The 17,827-nt window shown below is 44.8% G+C and overlaps 1 protein-coding gene across 2 annotated transcripts in view; it reads right to left on the reverse strand.

Annotated features, from left to right (window-relative positions):
* Positions 1 to 17,827, reverse strand: part of SHISAL1 (shisa like 1) — an 82,724-nt gene that overhangs the window by 24,418 nt on the left and 40,479 nt on the right. The window lies entirely within an intron of this gene.

Here is a 17,827-nt window from a genome sequence, read left to right on the forward strand (position 1 = left end):
ACAATCGTTAAATATGGAGGAAACTCCACGTCTTGGCCACTCAAATCCATATCAACAGAGGTGACCAGACAATCAAACCAACAGGGTGCAATTATCAGATTCGGTCAACGGGTCTTTGGGTCTTGGTATTAGTATGTGGAGATGGATGATCAGGGCAGTACTGGCCCTATAGCCGTCAGGGGCCCTGTCACGACTCAATGAAAGGGGCCTGGAATACCCACTCTGATATTGCCAGGAAATCCTATATCTATGGTCCATCCATGGTCCCTTCTCTATGGGAGGAACACGGCCTAACAACTGTTCTCAATGGGAGGATTTTCTGTGCCTAAAAGCCTCTCTTAAAATTTTCTTTACATGCATAACATACAGGTATATAGAGTTGGATCTGTATATACCAGGTACAATGTATGTTTAAAAAGTATGCAATGCACTGGTATACAGAATTATATCTCTATATACCAATCCATTATATATGTAAATAAGGGTGATAGTTAGAGAAAATCCTCTAATTGGAAATACCCGTATAGAGCCCTACTGAGCATAGCCAATGTACAATCTATAACTGGCCATACATGTTACATTAATGTCAGCCAAACCAGTATCTGCAAACTGGCCATCCATGTATAGGGTGAGTTACCAAATCCCCCCGTAAAAATCTTGGGGGAGAGAAGGATCAGGCGGTGGGCTTCAATACAATTGCTACCCCCACACCCCTAGAGCTATTCCCCTGTACACAGCCAGAAGCTAAGACTAGTGGTTCTTGAGAATCTCGATGTCTGGAAGACTGCACATTATACCCTCAGATATACTGCCGGGCAACGAGCCCGAGACTTGTCTTTATTTCCAAAATCCGGGAGTTATACAACAGAGTGACTCACTGTTTAGTAACACTGGTTTTATCCAGAAAATTTCCTTTGATTGTAGATTGCAAAACAAACTGACGGCACCATTGTCCTGTGCGTATTACTAGAGGAGCGGGTGGGGTGTGCCGAAAACACTGGTGATGGAGGTCTATTGGGGGAAAACTAGGCAATTTGGTTCTGTATTCCCCCACTCATATAGAAAGCCTGTGAGTCCTGCTCCCTCCACTCATAGAGAAAGCCTGTGAGTCCTGCTCCCCCTACTCATAGAGAAAGTCTGTGAGTCCTGCTCCCCCCACTCATAGAGAAAGTCTGTGAGTCCTGCTCCCCCTACTCATATAGAAAGCCTGTGAGTCCTGCTCCCCCCACTCATATAGAAAGCCTGAGAGTCCTGCTCCCCCCACTCATATAGAAAGTCAGTGAGTCCTGCTCCCCCCACTCATATAGAAAGTCAGTGAGTCCTGCTCCCCCCACTCATATAGAAAGTCAGTGAGTCCTGCTCCCCCCACTCATATAGAAAGTCAGTGAGTCCTGCTCCCCCCACTCATATAGAGCCTGTGAGTCCTGCTCCCCCCACTCATATAGAAAGTCTGTGAGTCCTGCTCCCCCCACTCATATAGAGCCTGTGAGTCCTGCTCCCCCCACTCATATAGAAAGCCTGTGAGTTCTGCTCCCCCTACTCATAGAGAAAGCCTGTGAGTCCTGCTCCCCCCACTCATATAGAAAGTCTGTGAGTCCTGCTCCCCCCACTCATATAGAAAGTCTGTGAGTCCTGCTCCCCCTACTCATAGAGAAAGCCTGTGAGTCCTGCTCCCCCCACTCATATAGAAAGTCTGTGAGTCCTGCTCCCCCTACTCATAGAGAAAGTCTGTGAGTCCTGCTGCCCCCACTCATAGAGAAAGTCTGTGAGTCCTGCTCCCCCTACTCATATAGAAAGCCTGTGAGTCCTGCTCCCCCACTCATATAGAAAGTCTGTGAGTCCTGCCCCCCCACTCATATAGAAAGTCTGTGAGTCCTGCCCCCCCACTCATATAGATAGTCAGTGAGTCCTGCTCCCCTTACTCATATAGAAAGTCAGTGAGTCCTGCTCCCCCCACTCATATAGAAAGTCAGTGAGTCCTGCTCCCCCCACTCATATAGAAAGTCAGTGAGTCCTGCTCCCCCCACTCATATAGAAAGTCAGTGAGTCCTGCTCCCCCCACTCATATAGAAAGTCAGTGAGTCCTGCTCCCCCCACTCATATAGAGCCTGTGAGTCCTGCTCCCCCCACTCATATAGAAAGTCTGTGAGTCCTGCTCCCCCCACTCATATAGAAAGCCTGTGAGTCCTGCTCCCCCCACTCATAGAGAAAGTCTGTGAGTCCTGCTCCCCCCACTCATATAGAAAGCCCGTGAGTCCTGCTCCCCCTACTCATATAGAAAGCCTGTGAGTCCTGCTCCCCCCCTCATATAGAAAGCCTGTGAGTCCTGCTCCCCCTACTCATATAGAAAGCCTGTGAGTCCTGCTCCCCCTACTCATATAGAGCCTGTGAGTCCTGCTCCCCCCACTCATATAGAAAGCCTGTGAGTCCTGCTACCCCCCCCTCATAGAGAAAGTCTGTGAGTCCTGCCCCCCCTACTCATATAGAAAGCCTGTGAGTCCTGCTCCCCCCACTCATATAGAAAGCCTGTGAGTCCTGCTCCCCCCACTCATATAGAAAGCCTGTGAGTCCTGCTCCCCCCACTCATATAGAAAGCCTGTGAGTCCTGCTCCCCCTACTCATATAGAAAGCCTGTGAGTCCTGCTCCCCCCACTCATATAGAAAGCCTGTGAGTCCTGCTCCCCCCACTCATATAGAAAGCCTGTGAGTCCTGCTCCCCCTACTCATATAGAGCCTGTGAGTCCTGCTCCCCCTACTCATATAGAAAGCCTGTGAGTCCTGCCCCCCCACTCATATAGAAAGTCTGTGAGTCCTGCTCCCCCTACTCATATAGAGCCTGTGAGTCCTGCTCCCCCTACTCATATAGAAAGCCTGTGAGTCCTGCTCCCCCTACTCATATAGAGCCTGTGAGTCCTGCTCCCCCTACTCATATAGAAAGCCTGTGAGTCCTGCTCCCCCTACTCATATAGAGCCTGTGAGTCCTGCTCCCCCTACTCATATAGAAAGCCTGTGAGTCCTGCTCCCCCCACTCATATAGAGCCTGTGAGTCCTGCTCCCCCTACTCATATAGAAAGCCTGTGAGTCCTGCTCCCTACTCAATCATATAGAAAGCCTGTGAGTCCTGCTCCCCCTACTCATATAGAAAGCCTGTGAGTCCTGCTCCCCCTACTCATATAGAAAGCCTGTGAGTCCTGCTCCCTACTCAATCATATAGAAAGCCTGTGAGTCCTGCTCCCCCTACTCATATAGAAAGCCTGTGAGTCCTGCTCCCCCTACTCATATAGAAAGCCTGTGAGTCCTGCTCCCCCCACTCATATAGAAAGTCTGTGAGTCCTGCTCCCCCGTAACCCTGTTCCTAACATGGTGTGAGTCTCGTATACAATAAATGTGTATACCCCTTTAACACCACATGAATAACCCACTGCCCCTCTTTGCTCAGATTTCTTTGGTTCTTTGTTTGAGACAGAAGGTCCGAAACTTCTAAAACCATTGAAAACATTTCCAGCCGGCGCTCCTCTAACTCCCCGAGTCCTACAGTTTGAAGGATGTGAAAACTTTCTAAGGAAACTGGAAAAATCAAAGAAAAGTTGCAGACAGTCATTTCTATTCGTCTCCCTCCCCGTTGCGGCGCCCCTCCCCCCATCTGGCTCCATCTTGATATTTAAGTTTAAATTCCTTATTTCACGCCTCAGAGTTTTTCTTTGTAAGGAGTTTATCTGGGTCACGGTGTGTAGTCACAGAACAAATTATCTCCCACAACCATTTGTACATGATTTCTTCTAGAAATTTATTTTTTTTTTATGATAAAAATGACTTTCCGCACTTGCACGGAATAAAGTAGCGTCTTCAAAACACTGAATAAATATGTGAATATTAAGGTGGGTGTTAGGTGAGATCCGGGGAAGCTTATGCTACATTCTGAGGTGTGACTTATGCCAAATGTTGCCGCTACATGAGTCAAGTCATGTAAATTTCGGAATTTAAAGGGGTATTCTGCTTTCGGTAATTAGATGTTATGGGATGCGGAATGCAAAGTTAGACGGAGTTCTGATAGTCTTTCTGTATCAATTCCTTACAGTTCTCAAAATATTGGCTTGTTTTTGTCTAGTAGGGACCTTCATCGTTTACCTACAGTGGTCACAAATCTGGACTGGTCATGTGATGGATTCTAAAGCTAGGTCAATATGTAAACCACCTTTAAAGGGATCCTATCATTCAGACGGAATTTCTTGTTCCTAACACATAGGAATAGCCTTAAGAAAGGCTATTCGTCTCCTACCTTTAGATGTCTTCTCCGCGCCGCCGTTCCGTAGAAATACCCGTTTTCGTCGGTATGCAAATGAGTTCTCTCACAGGACTGGGGGTGGTCTCTAGAGCTCAAACAGCACTGGGGGCGTCTCCAATGCTGCGAGAGAACCCTCCAGCGCCGTCCAGAAACATCCTCTTCCTGTGTCTTCTTCCGGCGCAGGCTTTGAAACTTGTAGGCCTCGGGCAGAGCCGACTGTGCATGCCCACAGGCCACAAGAAAATGGCTGCTTACTGTGTAAGTGGCCATTTTTCTTGTGGCCACAGGCATGCGCAATAGGCTCTGCCCGAGGCCTACACGTTTCAAAGACTGCGTCGGAAGAAGACACAGGAAGTGGACGATCTAGAAGAAGATGGAGGCGGCACTGGAGAGAGTTCTCTGGCAACATTGGGGATGCCCCCTGTGCTGTTTGAATACTGGGGCCCGACCCCAGTGCTGCGAGATAACTCATTTGCATACCGGCGAAAACCTGGATTTCTACGGAACGGCGGCGCAGAGAAGACATCTAAAGGTAGGAGACAAATAGCCTTTCTTAAGGCTATTCCGATGTGTTAGGGACAAAAATTTTCGTCTGAATGATAGGATCCCTTTAAACAACGCAAATTTAGCTACCACTAGGGGGCACTTAGGAATTAACAGAAACTGTATACATGACGCATGACAGGCCTAACTATCATAGAGACAGACCAGGAAACATCTACAGGCCCACTGGAGAGAGGGGCCTAGACATGGTTCATCCTGTACGGATGGCAAGGACCTGTACAAGACTGGAAGTGAATGGGAACATGACCAATTATCCTCCGTAACATGATGGGGGGCCTAGTTTGATCTTTTTGAAATGGAGCCCCCCCTCTTATCTATGTATACCACTGGTTCACCCCAATATTACAGCAGGTTATTTACTTCTTTCCTAAAATAATGGTCTCAATGTCTTCAGTCCAAAACATGAAAAAATTCCAAAAATTTGTGACTCAAAGTCAAAGATTCCAAAGAGATTTCCCGATAACCGGGGACGAATGATGCAAAACCTTATCCGGGAATGTGTTTTGTTCGCGGAGTCGTCCAAAAAAGTTGTTGTATGGAGTTTATTCGATACATAAAAATGACATTTTCCTTCCAAATATCAACAAATATCATTTCTTGAAGGAATGAACCAAGTGTGATCCTAGTAATGTCCTCCTCCACATGAAATTGAGTTTAGATCCATTTTAATTAAATTCCTTAGTTTTTTTAGCCGACCTCTGACCTAAGAGCAGACGCCTGGCGCCAAAATCCGATAGATTCAACACTCGGTGCTGACGCCGCCCGTCGTCTATCCAGGTCTAAAACAAATGGTATGTTCCTCGTAAAATGTCATCACAGATATATAAGGTCTTGCTTCACGCATCAAATTGGGGCGTATGGACTTACCTACCAGAATCAGGTTATTGGCGTGACTCTACCGCCATAGAGCCCGCGACATTCGGAGGCCCGGTACCACACTGCTTTTTTTGTTATATAGTCACTTGCCCATCCCTGTTCCTGCTCACTGCCATGTCCACTTGGCCTCCAGGGGGCGCCGCACAATATCTCTCGCCGCTAATCAGTGTCCGACTGTCCTCGATGTCGTGAGGTTGTTCAACATAGGGGTGAAACATCAGCAAAAGGCGAGGCAGAGGAGGCGATGAGCGGTAGCGGGGAGGGGTATATGAATATTGGCTGGAGTAATTCAGTAGGTAACAGGCTAAAGTCAATCAGCGGGGGGCTATAAAGGGGGCCCTTAAAATATGGGGACCTGTAGAGGAGACCCTTACTATATTGAAGCATGTAAAGGGGCAATATACTGTGGGGCAGGGCATTAAAGAGGGCCATTCCATTCTGTAAACATCAAAAATTCTGTTTTTACAACTCTTTTTGGGAAAAATGGGCAACAGTGACAACTACCCGTGACTCACAGACTTGAACAGACTCCCCCATTCTCAGACTCCATAAATTACAGCCCCCTTAGAAAAATAACTGTAGACCCCTGACTCCCAAATTAAATATAAACCTCAGATCAAACCCATACACACAGACACCAGCCCCACCCAAATACAATACCCTCAGACCCCAGACCTAGGGTCTAAAGAGGAATGAGGTGAGATCTAAATTTAAAGGGAACCTTTCACCCCCACCATCAACTCCACCTTTTTGCATCCTTCAATAGGCATCGCTCCACTGATTCCGGCACAGTTGGAATTTTTTCTCAAGTCTCTACCGTTCCTGAGCAATCAGTGCTGTTAATTAGGCTCTCTACAGTCAGGTGGGCGGTCCTAGGTTGGAGTGGATAGTCTGAGACATGCCCACCTGACAGTAGAGAGCTTAATTAGCATATTAGGTGCTGAAACTAACAGCACCCATTGCTCAGGAACGGTGGGGGCTAGAGAAAAAATTCCAACTGCGCCGAAATCAGTGGAGCGGCGCCTATTGAAGGGTGCAGAAAGTTGGAGTTGGTGAAAGCTCATCAATAGGGCATGTGCCTACAATATAGTGGTTATCCTGGCCAGTGTTATGGCGTGTGAGGGCACACCCTCTTTATCAGGGTAACATCCAGTAATATTCATACATTTCCAGGAGGAATAACAGAGGAATGGCACACTATAGAGTCTAAAAAAGATGCTTCAGATGTTTTATGTGGAATTCTAGTGGCAAACATGTCGGAGATGGGAGCAGGTCCTGTATACTGGACCCCTATATATATGTATATATACCTGGCTTTATAAAGCACCTGGATTTTGTCCCTATTTCTTACATTTCCATCGCTGTGTCCTTTTTAGATTTACAGAGTTTGTGTTCTGTGACATTTGCTTTTTTTTTTGCCACTGTCTCGCAGATCCCCTCTGGGGGAATAAAATGCCAGATGGAGACTGAAGAGACATGTTCAGCCAGAACCTTTACAATTGCCATAGAGGCGACCGTACAAATACAGCAAAGACTCTGCGACTAATGATAACTGATATTTCCAGGCTAAACATCCAAATACAGAGATCCAAAGGGCAGAAATGTGCGTAATAAATAGCAATTGCAACTATTCCAAAAATTCCTGATCTCACAATCCTGTCCTAGTGTTTGGGATCATGGGGAGGAGATTTGTACAAAAGGGGTGGGGCCTGTGTCCTTTCATGGTGACCTAGGAAATTTTTCTAAAATGACAAGTTTGTGTGTACGACTACTTGTAATTAGGGATTAATATAGTATAGGGATAATACACACAGTGATGTCACAGTACAGGGATAATACACACAGTGATGTCACAGTACAGGGATAATACACACAGTGATGTCACAGTACAGGGATAATACACACAGTGATGTCACAGTACAGAGATAATACACACAGTGATGTCACAGTACAGGGATAATACACACAGTGATGTCACAGTACAGGGATAATACACACAGTGATGTCACAGTACAGGGATAATACACACAGTGATGTCACAGTACAGAGATAATACACACAGTGATGTCACAGTACAGGGATAATACACACAGTGATGTCACAGTACAGGGATAATACACACAGTGATGTCACAGTACAGGATAATACACACAGTGATGTCACAGTACAGAGATAATACACAGAGGGATGTCACAGTACAGAGATAATACACACAGTGATGTCACAGTACAGGGATAATACACACAGTGATGTCACAGTACAGGATAATACACATAGTGATGTCACAGTACAGAGATAATACACACAGTGATGTCACAGTACAGAGATAATACACACAGTGATGTCACAGTACAGGGATAATACACACAGTGATGTCACAGTACAGAGATAATACACACAGTGATGTCACAGTAGAGGATAATACACATAGTGATGTCACAGTACAGGATAATACACACAGTGATGTCACAGTACAGGATAATACACACAGTGATGTCACAGTACAGGGATAATACACACAGTGATGTCACAGTACAGAGATAATACACACAGTGATGTCACAGTACAGGATAATACACATAGTGATGTCACAGTACAGGGATAATACACACAGTGATGTCACAGTACAGGATAATACACACAGTGATGTCACAGTACAGGATAATACACACAGTGATGTCACAGTACAGAGATAATACACACAGTGATGTCACAGTACAGAGATAATACACACAGTGATGTCACAGTACAGAGATAATACACACAGTGATGTCACAGTACAGGATAATACACATAGTGATGTCACAGTACAGGGATAATACACACAGTGATGTCACAGTACAGAGATAATACACACAGTGATGTCACAGTACAGGGATAATACACACAGTGATGTCACAGTACAGGGATAATACACACAGTGATGTCACAGTACAGAGATAATACACACAGTGATGTCACAGTACAGAGATAATACACACAGTGATGTCACAGTACAGGATAATACACACAGTGATGTCACAGTACAGGGATAATACACACAGTGATGTCACAGTACAGAGATAATACACACAGTGATGTCACAGTACAGGGATAATACACACAGTGATGTCACAGTACATGATAATACACACAGTGATGTCACAGTACAGAAATAATACACACAGTGATGTCACAGTACAGGATAATACACATAGTGATGTCACAGTACAGAGATAATACACACAGTGATGTCACAGTACAGAAATAATACACACAGTGATGTCACAGTACAGAGATAATACACACAGTGATGTCACAGTACAGGATAATACACATTGTGATGTCACAGTACAGAGATAATACACACAGTGATGTCACAGTACAGGGATAATACACACAGTGATGTCACAGTACAGGGATAATACACACAGTGATGTCACAGTACAGGATAATACACACAGTGATGTCACAGTACAGGATAATACACACAGTGATGTCACAGTACAGGGATAATACACACAGTGATGTCACAGTACAGGGATAATACACACAGTGATGTCACAGTACAGGATAATACACACAGTGATGTCACAGTACAGAGATAATACACACAGTGATGTCACAGTACAGGGATAATACACACAGTGATGTCACAGTACAGGATAATACACACAGTGATGTCACAGTACAGGATAATACACACAGTGATGTCACAGTACAGGATAATACACACAGTGATGTCACAGTACAGAGATAATACACACAGTGATGTCACAGTACATGATAATACACACAGTGATGTCACAGTACAGGGATAATACACACAGTGATGTCACAGTACAGAGATAATACACACAGTGATGTCACAGTACAGGATAATACACACAGTGATGTCACAGTACATGATAATACACACAGTGATGTCACAGTACAGGGATAATACACACAGTGATGTCACAGTACAGAGATAATACACACAGTGATGTCACAGTACAGAGATAATACACACAGTGATGTCACAGTACAGGGATAATACACATAGTGATGTCACAGTACAGAGATAATACACACAGTGATGTCACAGTACAGGGATAATACACACAGTGATGTCACAGTACAGGGATAATACACACAGTGATGTCACAGTACATGATAATACACACAGTGATGTCACAGTACAGGGATAATACACACAGTGATGTCACAGTACAGAGATAATACACACAGTGATGTCACAGTACAGGATAATACACACAGTGATGTCACAGTACATAATAATACACACAGTGATGTCACAGTACAGGGATAATACATACAGTGATGTCACAGTACAGAGATAATACACACAGTGATGTCACAGTACAGAGATAATACACACAGTGATGTCACAGTACAGGGATAATACACATAGTGATGTCACAGTACAGGGATAATACACACAGTGATGTCACAGTACAGAGATAATACACACAGTGATGTCACAGTACAGAGATAATACACACAGTGATGTCACAGTACAGGGATAATACACACAGTGATGTCACAGTACAGGGATAATACACACAGTGATGTCACAGTACAGGGATAATACACACAGTGATGTCACAGTACAGAGATAATACACACAGTGATGTCACAGTACAGGGATAATACACACAGTGATGTCACAGTACAGGATAATACACACAGTGATGTCACAGTACAGAGATAATACACACAGTGATGTCACAGTACAGAGATAATACACACAGTGATGTCACAGTACAGGGATAATACACACAGTGATGTCACAGTACAGGGATAATACACATAGTGATGTCACAGTACAGAGATAATACACACAGTGATGTCACAGTACAGGGATAATACACACAGTGATGTCACAGTACAGAGATAATGCACACAGTGATGTCACAGTACAGGATAATACACACAGTGATGTCACAGTACAGAGATAATACACACAGTGATGTCACAGTACAGAGATAATACACACAGTGATGTCACAGTACAGGGATAATACACACAGTGATGTCACAGTACAGAGATAATACACACAGTGATGTCACAGTACAGAGATAATACACACAGTGATGTCACAGTACAGGGATAATACACACAGTGATGTCACAGTACAGAGATAATACACACAGTGATGTCACAGTACAGAGATAATGCACACAGTGATGTCACAGTACAGAGATAATACACACAGTGATGTCACAGTACAGGATAATACACACAGTGATGTCACAGTACAGAGATAATACACACAGTGATGTCACAGTACAGAGATAATACACACAGTGATGTCACAGTACAGGGATAATACACACAGTGATGTCACAGTACAGGATAATACACACAGTGATGTCACAGTACAGAGATAATACACACAGTGATGTCACAGTACAGGGATAATACACACAGTGATGTCACAGTACAGAGATAATACACACAGTGATGTCACAGTACAGGGATAATACACACAGTGATGTCACAGTACAGGGATAATACACACAGTGATGTCACAGTACAGAGATAATACACACAGTGATGTCACAGTACAGAGATAATACACACAGTGATGTCACAGTACAGGGATAATACACATAGTGATGTCACAGTACAGAGATAATACACACAGTGATGTCACAGTACAGGGATAATACACACAGTGATGTCACAGTACAGGGATAATACACACAGTGATGTCACAGTACATGATAATACACACAGTGATGTCACAGTACAGGGATAATATACACAGTGATGTCACAGTACAGAGATAATACACACAGTGATGTCACAGTACAGGATAATACACACAGTGATGTCACCGTACAGGATAATACACACAGTGATGTCACCGTATAGGGATAACACATGCGATTTCAAAGTATAGGAAGAAAATGTATATTGAGGTCACTATATATATATATATATATATATATATATATATATATATATGATGTATTATATATTACTGCACTGGAATAATTCTGGAGTAACCAGTCTCCTTCCATACACCATATAGGAGTGGATATGGGCGTCCTTAGTTGTTGGGCACCATCTCTCCTGGTATTTACATCCCTGGCACTATTAACACCAAGAAGTGATGGATCTGTTCTACTGCGTAGACAAAGAACTACATGAATAAATTACTGCTTCCTGCGGCCGCCAGTAGGGGGAGCTGACTCCATACATTTATACACTGAAGCTAATAATAAAACACAGAGCGAGGACATGTATAAAATTGGGCACACATCCATCATTTCGGAAAGCATGAATGAGTTGGATGGAGCGACACTTGCTGTATTATTCACCGCTCACTTCTGTTCGCAGGTTTGGTTCCTTTAACGCTCCCTCTTTGACACCTCCTGTCATTCAATACACAAAGGAGGATCCAGGTGACTGATGTTTTGTCATGTGTGCCCACGGCTTTGTGCGGCACGCCACTTTGACGCTCCATCATGTGAATGACACCAAGGTCTATGCGCTGACAGTGAGTCTAATCATGGATTCCTTCTGGTGTGTACTGTCAGAAATGTAATTGTACGTGGGCCGCGGCGCTGCGACATGTCTCATAGTTAAGATAAGGGATTCACTGTACATATATTAAGCTGGCAGATAATGGCCCCGAGAAATGTCAGTGTGCCACAAGATCCAGTACGTTGTGAGCAGGCCCGGAAGGAGCACATGAAGGCACAAGGATGATGAGAAGTCAAGTTCATTCCACTTCTTCCAGGGTCAAGGGTGGAAGCAGAGTCCTAAATATAGACCAGGTCCAACAACGTAATATCGATATCTCAGAACCAGTCCCGTGATCCCACATAAGTCCACCCTAAGGTCACCCATGATGTAGTCCAATCCAATGTAACCATAGCCAGCCCTTATAAATCCCATATATCTATGTACTGTATAATGGAGGAACCTGACCCTGCAGAAGATGACTGATGGGATTATTGGCATCCATGATGATCTTTCTAAGTAGGGGAAGAACTCTGTTACCAGCGTAGCCGCCTAAAGGCACTGTATGGGGGGAGTTACTCTATGGTGGGCATGGCACTTACTGTGTAAAGGGGGCAATATACCGTGTGTTGGTCATTAAGGAGGCAACTTACCATGTGGGGTCTAGAAAAGGGGGTGTTATACTGTATGGGGACCATGAAAGGGGGCAATATACCGTGCGTTGGTCATTAAGGAGGCAACTTACCATGTGGGGTCTAGAAAAGGAGGTGTTATACTTTGGGGGGACCACGAAAGGGGGTATTTTACTGTGTGTGCTAGTGGAAGGGGCTTTATGTCATGTGGGCAGCAGGAAATGGGGCAATATATAGTGTGTTGGTCATTAAGGAGGGCAACTTTCCATGCAGGGTCTAGAAAAGGGGGTGTTATACTGTGCGGGGACCACGAAAGGGGGTATTATACTGTGTGTGTGCTAGTAGAAGGGGCTTTATGTGATGTGGGGGCAGGAAAGGGGGAAATATATCGTGCGTTGGTCATTAAGGAGGCAACTTACCATGTGGGGTCTAGAAAAGGGGGTGTTATACTGTGTGGGGACCACAAAAGCGGGTATTATACTGTGTATGTGCTAGTAGAAGGGGCTTTATGTCATGTGGGGGCAGGAAAGGGGGCAATATACCGTGCGTTGGTCATTAAGGAGGCAACTTACATGTGGGGTCTAGAAAAGGGGGTGTTATACTGTATGGGGACCATGAAATGGGGCAATATACCGTGCGTTGGTCATTAAGGAGGGCAACTTTTCATGTAGGTCTAGAAAAGGGGGTGTTATACTGTGTGGGGACCACGAAAGGGGGTATTATACTGTGTGTGTGCTAGTAGAAGGGGCTTTATGTCATGTGGGGGGCAGGAAAGGGGGCAATATACCGTGCGTTGGTCATTAAGGAGGCAACTTACCATGTGGGGTCTAGAAAAGGGGGTGTTATACTGTATGGGGACCATGAAAGGGGGCAATATACCGTGCGTTGGTCTTTAAGGAGGGCAACTTTCCATGTGGGTCTAGAAAAGGGGGTGTTATACTGTGTGAGGACCATGAAAGGGGGTATTATACTGTGTGTGTGCTAGTAGAAGGGGCTTTATGTCATGTGGGGGGCAGGAAAGGGGGCAATATACCGTGCGTTGGTCATTAAGGAGGCAACTTACCATGTGGGGTCTAGAAAAGGGGGTGTTATACTGTATGGGGACCATGAAAGGGGGCAATATACCGTGCGTTGGTCTTTAAGGAGGGCAACTTTCCATGTGGGTCTAGAAAAGGGGGTGTTATACTGTGTGAGGACCATGAAAGGGGGTATTATACTGTGTGTGTGCTAGTAGAAGGGGCTTTATGTCATGTGGGGGGCAGGAAATGGGGCATTATGCCATTTGGGAACTAGGATAAAGGACGGCATACCATGTGGGGACTAGGAAAGGGGACATTATACTGTGTGAGGACCAGGAAAGGGGGTGTTAAATTATGTGGGAAGCAGGAAACCAGGAAAGGCGGTATTATGCAATGCTGGGACCAGGTAAGGGGGTGTTTTACCATGTGAGAGCAAGTAACGGGGGTATTATTTTATGTGGGCTCCAATAAAGGGGATGTTATATCCTATAGAGGTCAGTGAGGGGGAGTCCAGTCATAAAATTTGCTTCTCTAGTTACACCCCTGTTCCTGAGGTGATTATGACAGGAAGTAAGGTCTATGCCGGTAACTGGGCAGGATTTGAGGCCTAGCGATGTCCTGTGATTGGCTGCTGGTTGAGCCAATGTCACGTAGATCTCAGGGAAGAACTTCCTTTGACCTGGAGACAGGTCTTGATTGGTCACCGGACTCACAGGCAGATTTCTATGTACCTTGGCAACGTTTAGTGATTGGTCAAGAGGGGCACAGCAGGGGTATATAAGTACATTCAGCGCTAGGTGGGGTTCGGACAGTCAGCGCTAGGGAACAATCTGTGCTTGTGGGACAATCCACTTTTAGTCATGCCATGGTCGGGGTAGAATTGTGGGCTACCCAACTGGTGCCCTCTGTACTTTGGGGATATGGTTGGAAATTCTGTGATGGTCACAGGTCAGCTACTACTATGGAAAGGCAGAGGCCGTGCGATGCTTGTGGTGACCACGACCATGACCATAAATCGCCAAGAAGCCCTATATACTCTATATACAGTATCAGAGACGTGACGCATTGTATATAAGACAGTCTCTGGATTCGGCCCGCCCTTGGCATCAGCGACCTCTTATCCCTTTCATGGTAAAATAGACAAATTGTTTAGCCAGAGGACGGTAAAGAAACATCAAAGGAATATTCAATCTTTCCATTTCAAAGGATCAACAAAGGAGAACGGACGCAACCGAGGTCTTCAGAGGGATGAGAAGGGGGTGATAGCACACACCGAATTTCAATTGACCTCCCACTATCCTCATACCTTATCCGGACCCCCGCTGATCTACAAGTTATCCCCTATCCATATCTTGTTTTGTGAGAAAACCCCAGAAATATACGAGTTTGTGCTTAAAATTGCAACTTTTTGATGTTTTGTGCTCTGCTCTTTGAAGAGGCCCACGCCTATTAGTATATAGGGTGCATGAGGGATCGAAACTGGAAACGCGTGGGTATAAAGAATGGCATAGGAAACGCCAGTCTTGATAAATACCCCCTAGAGCAGACCTGGGCAATGTATGGCCCGCGGGCCACATCCGGCTCTCTGACTACTTCTATGTGGCCCGCGTAGCTAGTGGAAGTTTTTTCAAGGACCTGTGATGATGTCATCACAGCCTATCACCAGGATAGGCTATGACTCATTAGTGGGCAGAGCCACACGGGACTGTGTGCTTTCTGCAAGCTGCCAGCAATGGAGGCTGCTGGATGATAAAGAGAGAAGAGACAGCATGTGTGAGCAAGAGGGGGGAACTAGGGGCAGATGTAGGGGGGCCGTTAAACTGAATGCACATGGAGGGGGCACATTAAACTAGGGGGCAGATGGAGGGTGACATTAAACTGGGGCAGGTGGAGGGGGATATTAAACCATGGGGGGTAGCTGAAGGGGGACATGTCTGCCTCTAGTTTCCCCCAGTTTAATATCCCCTCTAGTTTTTGCTAGTTTATACTGGGGCACCAGGAGAGGGACTTAATACTGTGGGACATTTGGAGGGAAACGTTATATAATGTGGGGGTGTATAATGTTATGGTGACTGTAGGAGGATTTTACTTTGTGGGGCACATGGGAAAATGATTGAGAATGGGCGGAGTCAGCGGAGAAGTGGGTGGAGCTAAATTTGCCGTGGTGCGCATGGCCCTCTAGAACCGTTACAATTTCTCATGTGGCCCCAGGGGAAAATTAATTGCCCACCCCTGCTCTAGAGAGTGTATACAGGCGGGTTCGGGAGTCTTAGGTTTTTGGTTCTGCAGACACTATGGGGGCACCCAACCCTTAGATATGATTCGATGTAGTGCTCTGTGCGATCCATGAAAACCGTAACACTTATTTTTAGCGTCACGTATTTCAGCGTTAAATATAAAGCCGCCATCTCTTCTGGGAGACATACTTAATTTGGTCTGGATGCCGGCAGACTTTGGAGGGTATTAATGGAAAGCTTCCAGGTCAGCGCTATAATTGATTGATTGCTAAAGTATTTAGTGCCGGCGTTTTAATGATTCCGCGTCCAGCTCCATCTCGGGAGAAGCCATTAACGTGTTATTATATAGCACCAGGCCCGTTTTATAAATGAGCGGGAGTCCGCCATACGACTTCTAGTCAAGGCTCATTTTTCAACTTTTTATGTTTTCCTAGAAAACTATATATAAATCTGCTCTTATATATGTCTGTATATGTCTTGTTAATGTGAGACGTCAGACCCTCGGAGTGAACCTGTATATAATCGCTTACTGCGGAGCTATACGGAACACATTACGGAGCTATAAATACATTTAAAGGGAAACTAAACCTGGATCAGATTTTAAAATTAAAGTTATTTTGTCTTGAAGTCTATATTTTCCCGTTTTCTCAACCTGTAATGGGAGACGTAGATGGGAGGTGGAGCTTATCTGTTTCCTTTTAATATCCAGAGATCAGATGGAGGTGGAGTTATAAAAAGGGGGAGGGGCTAATCTACCAGCTGCCTTGGTGTTAGTCTGAGGTGCCTTGAGCAAAGGAGTAGCTATAGAGGGTGTAAAGGAGTAGTCACTACTGGGTCCTGAAGCTTAAGGGGGCCCAAAGGACTCTCTACATGGTAAGACAACACCCTTATTGTTAATAGAACATGGTAAGAGGGGGCCCTTCTTGAGTTTTAGGATTGGGGCCCATGAGCTTCAAGTTGTGCCTCTGATCTTGAGTCCACCAGATACGACCCTTATGAAATAGATCATTGGGGTGTTAGAGTTTGGGCCCACTGGAGCCTCCTCTGGAATGAAGACCTTGTAGTTGGGAGGGGAGGGGCTGCTTAAAGATTTTACTTTAAGGAGCATCAAGTTCACATCAAATTTATGTCAAGTTTATTGTAAAGAAATTGCCCAATGGTGAAGGAACTGCTACACAACTTTAAGGAATTGCTCATTTTTGAACTCCTGGCAAATTAAAGAGGTCGTGCAGGTCTCAAAAACATGGCCGCTTTCTTCTTATCGGGAAGTGACATCATGTCCATGGTCACATGGCAATGCAACATCTTCGTCCCATTAAAATAAACGGGACTGAACTGCAGCCATGTTTTTGAAGTCCTTCACGATCCCTTTAAGAAGCCAACTCACTGTCCTTCCTGGCTTCCTTGTATCTACCTGTGATATACAGAATTCATCCAAACATACAGTTATAGCTTTCTCTATTTTGGACTACCAGTCAAGAAATAATATTAAATATTAAGTATTACTCCCCGATCCAGGTCTAAGCATTTAAAGGGAATATCCAGGGTTTGAAAACATGGCTTCTCAGGAAGTGACATCATGTCGTATGGCCATGTGACTAATGATAGATAGATAGATAGATAGATAGATAGATAGATAGATAGATATGAGAGAATAGATAGATAGATAGATAGATAGATAGATAGATAGGCGATAGATAGATAGGAGATAGATAGATAGATAGATAGATAGATAGATAGATAGATAGATAGATATGAGAG

This window comes from Leptodactylus fuscus, chromosome 5 (assembly GCF_031893055.1).
Source record: "Leptodactylus fuscus isolate aLepFus1 chromosome 5, aLepFus1.hap2, whole genome shotgun sequence".
In the NCBI taxonomy this organism is placed as follows: Eukaryota; Metazoa; Chordata; class Amphibia; order Anura; family Leptodactylidae; genus Leptodactylus; species Leptodactylus fuscus.